The following is a 7,609-nucleotide window of genomic DNA, read 5'->3' as shown; positions in this document are numbered from 1 at the left end:
ATGACATTGGGCATCGGCCTTGGCAGACGACGTTGATGGCATGTTATCGTCTATGTCATGACTAGTGGCAGCAGCTTCAGCACTAGGAGGAAGTGGTTCTTTCCCTATTTAATTTTTATCGGAGAAAGTTTGGTCCTCCATTTATGTTATATTGATATATACGTGCGGCTAAGGCGCACACAAACACAGAAAATAATTTTTTATTTTTGTTGGAGACTAGTGCACATTGTGGGTTACACCACCCTTAATAAATGAGCCAGCCGGCCCTTTACTTATGGGACACAGGCACACGCTTGGCGCTGCTCCATTGTTGATGCACGTGCAGCTACAGCCCACACAATTCACAAAGACAGAAAAAAAAAGAATTTTTTATTCTTTGTGGAGCGCACTTTGGGGGTTACACCACCCTTTAACAGACAGATGCACGCTTGGCGCTGCTCCTTTGTTGATGCACGTGCAGCCACAGTGCACACAATTCACAAACACAGAAAATATATTTTTTATTTTCTTTGGAGTGCCCTTTGGGGGTTACAGCACCCTTTAACGGTCAAGCCAGTCGGCCCTTTACCTATGACACAGGCGCAACGCTTGGCACTACTTTGTTGATGCACGTGTGGCTACTGCGCACACAATTCACAAACACACAAAAAAAAAATAATAATTTTGTTTGGAGTGTCCTTTGGGGGTTACAGCACCCTTTAACGGTCAAGCCAGCTGGCCCTTTACCTATGACACAGACGCTACGCTTGGCACTACTGTGTTGATGCACGTGCGGCTACTGCGCACACAATTCACAAACACAAAAAATATATTTTTTTATTTTGTTTGGAGTGCCCTTTGGGGGTTACAGCACCCTTTAACGGACAAGCCAGCCGGCCCTTTACCTATGACACAGGCGCTACGTTTGGCACTACATTGTTGATGCACGTGCGGCTACTGCGCACACAATTCACAAACACAAAAAAATATATTTTTTTATTTTGGTTGGAGTGCCCTTTGGGGGTTGCAGCACCCTTTAGTGGTCAAGCCAGCCAGGCCTTTACCTATGGGACACAGGCGCACGCTTGGCGCTGCTCCTTTGTTGATGCACGTGCAGCCACAGTGCACACAATTCACAAACACAGAAAATATTTTTTTATTTTGTTTGGAGTGTCCTTTGGGGGTTACAGCACCCTTTAATGGTCAAGCCAGCTGGCCCTTTACCTATGACACAGGCGCTACGCTTGGCACAACTTTGTTGATGCACGTGCGGCTACTGCGCACACAATTCACAAACACAAAACAATATATTTTTTTATTTTGTTTGGAGTGCCCTTTGGGGGTTACAGCACCCTTTAACGGTCAAGCCAGCCGGCCCTTTACCTATGACACAGGTGCTACGCTTGGCACTACATTGTTGAAGCACGTGCGACTACTGCGCACACAAATCACAAACACACAAAAAAATATTTTTTTATTTTGTTTGGAGTGCCCTTTGGGGGTTGCAGCACCCTTTAGCGGTCAAGCCAGCCGGCCCTTTAGCTATGGGACACAGGCGCACGCTTGGCGCTGCTCCTTTGTTGATGCACGTGCAGCCACAGTGCACACAATTCACAAACACAGAAAATATTTTTTTATTTTGTTTGGAGTGCCCTTTGGGGGTTACAGCACCCTTTAACGGTCAAGCCAGCCGGCCCTTTATCTATGACACAGGCGCACGCTTGGCACTACTTTGTTGATGCACGTGCAGCTACAGCGCACACAATTCACAAACACAGAAAATATATAATTTTTTTTGTTTGGAGTGTACTTTGGGGGTTACATGCACCCTTTAATGGACAAGCCAGCCGGCCCTTTACTTATGGGACACAGGCGCACGCTTGGCGCTGCTCCTTTGTTGATGCACGTGCAGCCACAGTGCACACAATTCACAAACACAGAAAATATTTTTTTTTGTTTGGGGTGTACTTTGGGGTTACAGCACCCTTTAACGGACAAGCCAGCCAGACTTTTACTTATGGGACACAGGCACACGCTTGGTGCTGCTCCTTCGTTGATGCACGTGCAGCCACAGTGCACACAATTCACAAACACAGAAAATATTTTTTTATTTTGTTTGGGGTGCACTTTGGGGGTTACAGCACCCTTTAACGGTCAAGCCAGCCGGCCCTTTACTTATGACACAGGCGCATGCTTGGCGCTACTTTGTTGATGCACGTGTGGCTACTGCGCACACAATTCACAAACACAGAAAAAATATTTATTTTTTTTGCACTTGGTGGGAGCACCCCTGATCGACAGAGCACCCCCTGCACAATACTACAGCACCCCTTTAGGACTGGGACACTACACAGGACTTTGGAGTGGACACAGCCCCTATGGACAACTGACTGCATAACACAGTCCAGCCAGCCCCTATGGACTTTGGAGGAGTGGACACAGCCCCTATGGACAACAGCAGCCCAGCACAACAAAGCCAGCCCCTATGGACTTTGGAGGAGTGGACACAGCCCCTATGGACAACAGCAGCACAGCACAACACAGCCAGCCCCTATGGACTTTGGAGGAGTGGACACAGCCCCTATGGACAACAGCAGAACAGCGCAGCACAACACTACACTACACAGCCAGCCCTAACTCCCACCCTCCCTCTTCACTGTCCACAGCCGAGTGAGAAAATGGCGCAGACACGGGTACCTTATATAGAATCCAAAACCCGCGAGACCCGGAAGGCGGGATGAAGACGTTTTGCCTCGATTTCAAATCCGAATCAGGCGGGAAAAGTCGAGCCTGACTCGGATCGGGGGGGTTCGAATTTCGGAAATACGAACCCGCTCACCCCTAATATATACATATATATATATACACACACACAACTTCTAAGCATGCTCACGCATAGCATACACACACAAGCATACACACACACAAACAAGAATACTTACCCTCTGAGCGATGTTCGCACATCTGCGCATGCATATGGGTTGTAGTACGCATGCGCTAACCAGTCAGTGCAGTCGAAAATCGTGTGCTCGCAAAATAGCGAATGCCTGCTAATTTGAGTGACAGGATGAGGCGTTTGTGGGTGGTAACAGGGGAAGGTGCTTGAAAACGGGGAGTGGAGATCCGAACGCAGGCGTGCCAAACGGTCAAAACGGGCGTTTTAAGGGTGTGCATAATTAACAAAGCGGCGTCATCGACCACGTCACTTGGTTGTCTTTTAGCCTGAACTGCTTGCATGATTGCGGTAGGAAAATGCTGCCACAAGAATAGCGAGCAGTTCATACGCCTTTCGATGTACTCGATTAATCTAATAAATAGCGGAGATGACGTATGATGCGAGCGGCCAAGGGTCGTCTTTACAAAATAGCGAGCGCATGTTTCGGACGCTCGCTCAGACATAGAGGCGTCAACCGACCGCAAAGAGCGAGCGCTCAATTTAAATAGCCAGCCCCTTTTTCTGAACGAGCGTCCGAAAATAGCGTCCGGCTCTGAATCAGGCCCTGTGTTATTATTCTGAGAACTTAACTTAAAGTGACAGAATACATGTGCTAGAGTGAGATCCCACAGAGTGCACAGCTTATTACTGCAATCACTGCCCCAAGCAGCTATCACGGGAGTGGGGGCACCTATGGGAAGCTCCATTCCCTGCTATGCTCCTACTTCACAAATATACATTGCACCTATATTAATGTGAGTATTACTAACCATGTTCTGTCTACCACCATTATTATTAATCCAGGTCTCCTAATAAAAAAAAAAAAAAAAACCTGTAACTTATTTAGGGTATAGTGCAAACTAACTGAGATAAAACAGGCGCCCGTCATACTAGGTAGCGCCCCATGAATTCCGGAACCCTGGATGGTGCCTTCTGTCCATTTCATGTTCCTCTGTACCCACCCATGCCACTCCTCTGGTTTGTTATACCCATGATGGGTGCATTGTCTCCCGAGGCTGGGGCGCACCCCACCCCCATCCTCTGAGCCAGCTGCTGCTATTGCTGCCCTCCATACGCTGCCATCTCGGGCCAGCGGTTATTGACCCCTATGTTAGCATCCCAGTCTCTACGCCTGGGTCATCTATTGATCAGTCATCAGCAGTTGCTGCTTCCCCATTGCTTCCTCATGTTCAGACACAGCTGGGCCCGTTGGCTCGGGCTCGGAGGTCTATTACTCCTACCATAATTGGCAGGCGGGTTTTAATTATAAATGCAGCGTGCTACCCTAAAACCCGCCCTCAGCTATATTGCCATAGGGAAGTGGCTGAGTACTCCTACAGTAACACTCAGCTACAATTTTAATTACTGTCTCCGACTGGTCTTTTGGCTTACCTCCATAGGCGTCTTTACAATGGGTGCAAGGTGGGCCCACACCGCACTCCCTGCACCCATAATTAATTATACTTACCTCTCCGCCGATTCCTAAAGTGCTGCAGAGCAGCAAACACTCACCGGGAAAATGGCGGTGGCCATTTTCCCAGTGATCTGCGCATGCGCAAATAAGATGTCCCCGGGAAAGTAGGCGTGGGCGCCAATTTCCCGGAGACCTGTGCATGGCCTGTAGATTCTGGCATGAAGCCAGAATCTACAGTGCTCAGAGCCGCGCTGAGCAGCCGACGGAGAGGAGGGGGCCCAAACGGAGGCTGCACACCCCCTGCTTACCTCAATGGTCCGTGGAGCACTTCACCTTGGCCGTTGATGTGGGTTGCGTAGGGGTTCACTAAGAACATGCTGTTGCTTTAGATGTTCCCCATTGTGGTTGCTTTAGAACTCTGGAGGGACCGCTTGGGTAACGCGAGTATGAGTTTGTTGCGACATCCTGGGCCCGGTGCATGCGCTTCACCTCAGAGTTCGTCCTCTCTTCCGGTTGTTCGTTTGGTAGAATGAATTGTCCTGTGTTGCCTGCTGCTTAATGCCCATTTTGTTGCCAGTCAATGTGCCTGGTATACAGATTGGGATTGCAGATAAACTGTTGCTTTTCGAGGAATTAGCCCCTCAGGACGTTTTGGCCAGTGACTCATGTCATCCTAGGTTTGGCAGTCCATCAGGCCGGCATTTAGGAATTAGCTTTTAGGGTCATTGCCCTCCAGTATTTAGCGCTGTTATCAGGTGGGTTGGCTGGAATGGGAGATGTTTATGATTTTAGTGGCTCAGGCACGTAAGAGCTTGCAAAGTCATGCTGACTTCTATTTGGGATCCGTATTTGCAAGGCAGCTCGCTCGCTGTGGTACGGCATATTTTAGCAGGCGTGTCTATTTTTCTCTGCGTTGTATGACAGGCCCGGCCCCTTTAGGTCCTTCATAATTTCAGGGGCCTGCAGGGGTTGGTCCAGGTCGACCCCCTAAGCGGATGACTGCTGGTGTCCCATTGATATGTCCATGTTGTCTTACTTGGTGGCTGCGGTCCCTTCCGTTTGAAACAGCGGGCATTCTAAGATGAAAATAAAAACAATTAGGTTTTTTTGCCATGGTGCTTCATGTAGCATTTTGGGTCTGCAAATTAGTTGCCCCTTTGAGAAGGCTGACCCACCACTCACTATTGTGGATTTAATTGTATGCCTGGAAGCGATGCTAGGCCTTATACAGCGCCCCAATACGGACCAGGCTGGTAGAAGGCGCTGGCTTTCACTTCAACCATATCCCATTCATGCAGTATGTCCGGTGGTGCTGGCGCGCGTCGTTGAGCAGATGCATGGCGATAGGATGGGACATGGTTGATGCACAAGGAGGTATCCCCGGGTTACGAAATACCAGTTTTGTCATGTTTTTGCAGCGTTGTTTGGCTTTTTCAGAGCTCGAGCCGGGCGAGTTCGGTACTCACTCATTTAGAATAGGAGCTGCTTCATACTTTTCCGCCTACAAAACACGTGATGTAGGAGAAAAGTCTGGGAGGCGGAAAAGTATCACGGGTCCGCTCAAACTGATTACGGCTCTATATGTGATTATCGGTCCATTGGTTCAGGCTGTAGTGTCATTGCATGTCCTACTTATTTACAGTACTTTTAAGTTTCAGAGTCAAAGTAATACATACCGTGTTTCCCCGATAATAAGACACTGTCTTATTTTTTTTTTGGTTCCAAAAAACACCATAGGGCTTATTTTCGGGGTAGGTCTTGTTTTAACTAACATTGACAGCAGTGCCCCTTAAGCAGGCCCCCCTGTAGCAGTGCCCCTTATGCAGCCTCCCTTGTGTAGCAGTGCCCCTTATGCAGACCCCCCCCTGTAGCAGTGCCCCTTATGCAGCCTCCCTTGTGTAGCAGTGCCCCTTATGCAGGCCCCCCCTGTAGCAGTGTCCTTTATGCAGGCCCCCTTATTGCAGTTCAAGTACGGTACTAACCTGAGTCACCGCCGTCCGGGATGTCCCTCTCACTTGCCCGCTGACTGGATCTAATATGATCCAGCAGGCGCGGCCGCACAGGATCCTCAGTCGCGGGTGACATCATGACGTCACCCGCGCACTGCATGACTGGGAACGCTGGTCTCTGCAGCGTTCCCAGCTCAAAAAGAAAAAAGCTAGGTCTTATTTTCGGGGTAGGGCTTATATTAGACCGGGCTACAAAAGTAAGGGTAGGGCTTATTTTCAGGGTAGGTCTTATTATCGGGGAAACACGGTACTACACCCAGAACTGCAGGTTCTATATTTCCCAATTTTAAATAGTAAAAAAAAGCAAAAATAATAATTTAGGCAGTCTGCCACTGTTGCCTTCGACTTATCCGCCTCCTTCAATTTTTTGACCAATTATTCATCCCTCTGTGTTGTTTTTGCTTTTTCACTTCACTAATGTATAGGAAAAACAATATTTTGCCAACCTTTTTATGTTTTGACTAACTGTGCATCTGTAACAAGTCTCTCTTGTTTTCATTGCGTCACTCAACCCAGGACAGCCATCCCGATGGGAGAGTGCTCCGCAAGCATCAATGTCTTCACTCCTGTGGAGGACTCCCACACAAATACCGTTTACCATTGGTGACTACACAACCAAGACCGTGCACAACACAGGACTGGACATATACACAGGGAATATGGATGCAGTCTCTTGAATTACATCTGTCTTTGCTGTGTGGGAATAAAAAGGGTATGGCCTTTATTTGGTGGAACAATGGATGTATGTGGGCTGTATTTTAATGCAAGCTACCTGTGAGGACTTCATTTTGAACTCAGGCCTAGTGTAGGCATGGCCTTCCACCATTGATGATTCATAATCATCGATTGTTTATGGTCGATGTCGAATGTTTTTCCCACCGATGAGGGAGAACTAGATGGTTTCCCTCCATCGATGGAAGAACATAACCGAATAGTTTTTTTTTTTTTTTCAAGGTGCCGAGACACAGAGCATAGCTCCACCCGTGAAGCCACGTGTCTCGGTTCTGATTGGCCCCCATCAGTCATAGAACAGGGATGACCATCAGTTGGTGAAGCCATCAATGGTCATCCATTGCATAGTTGGTTACCATTAATGGCCACTTTCTATTTTGCCATCGATGGTAACCATCGCTGTCTCCATCTCATCTGCTTAGTGAAGCCACTGAGCATCCTTTACCAAGATGGCCTCCGAGGATGCTTCGGTGCATGTGCGGTGCCATCTTATCACTATGTCTAAACAGCACAGTACTATTGGGCTGTGTATTACATTGC

This window comes from Taudactylus pleione, unplaced genomic scaffold (assembly GCF_031769625.1).
Source record: "Taudactylus pleione unplaced genomic scaffold, aTauple2 ptg001224l, whole genome shotgun sequence".
Taxonomy (NCBI): Eukaryota; Metazoa; Chordata; class Amphibia; order Anura; family Myobatrachidae; genus Taudactylus; species Taudactylus pleione.
Note: the sequence above shows the minus strand (reverse complement) of the source record.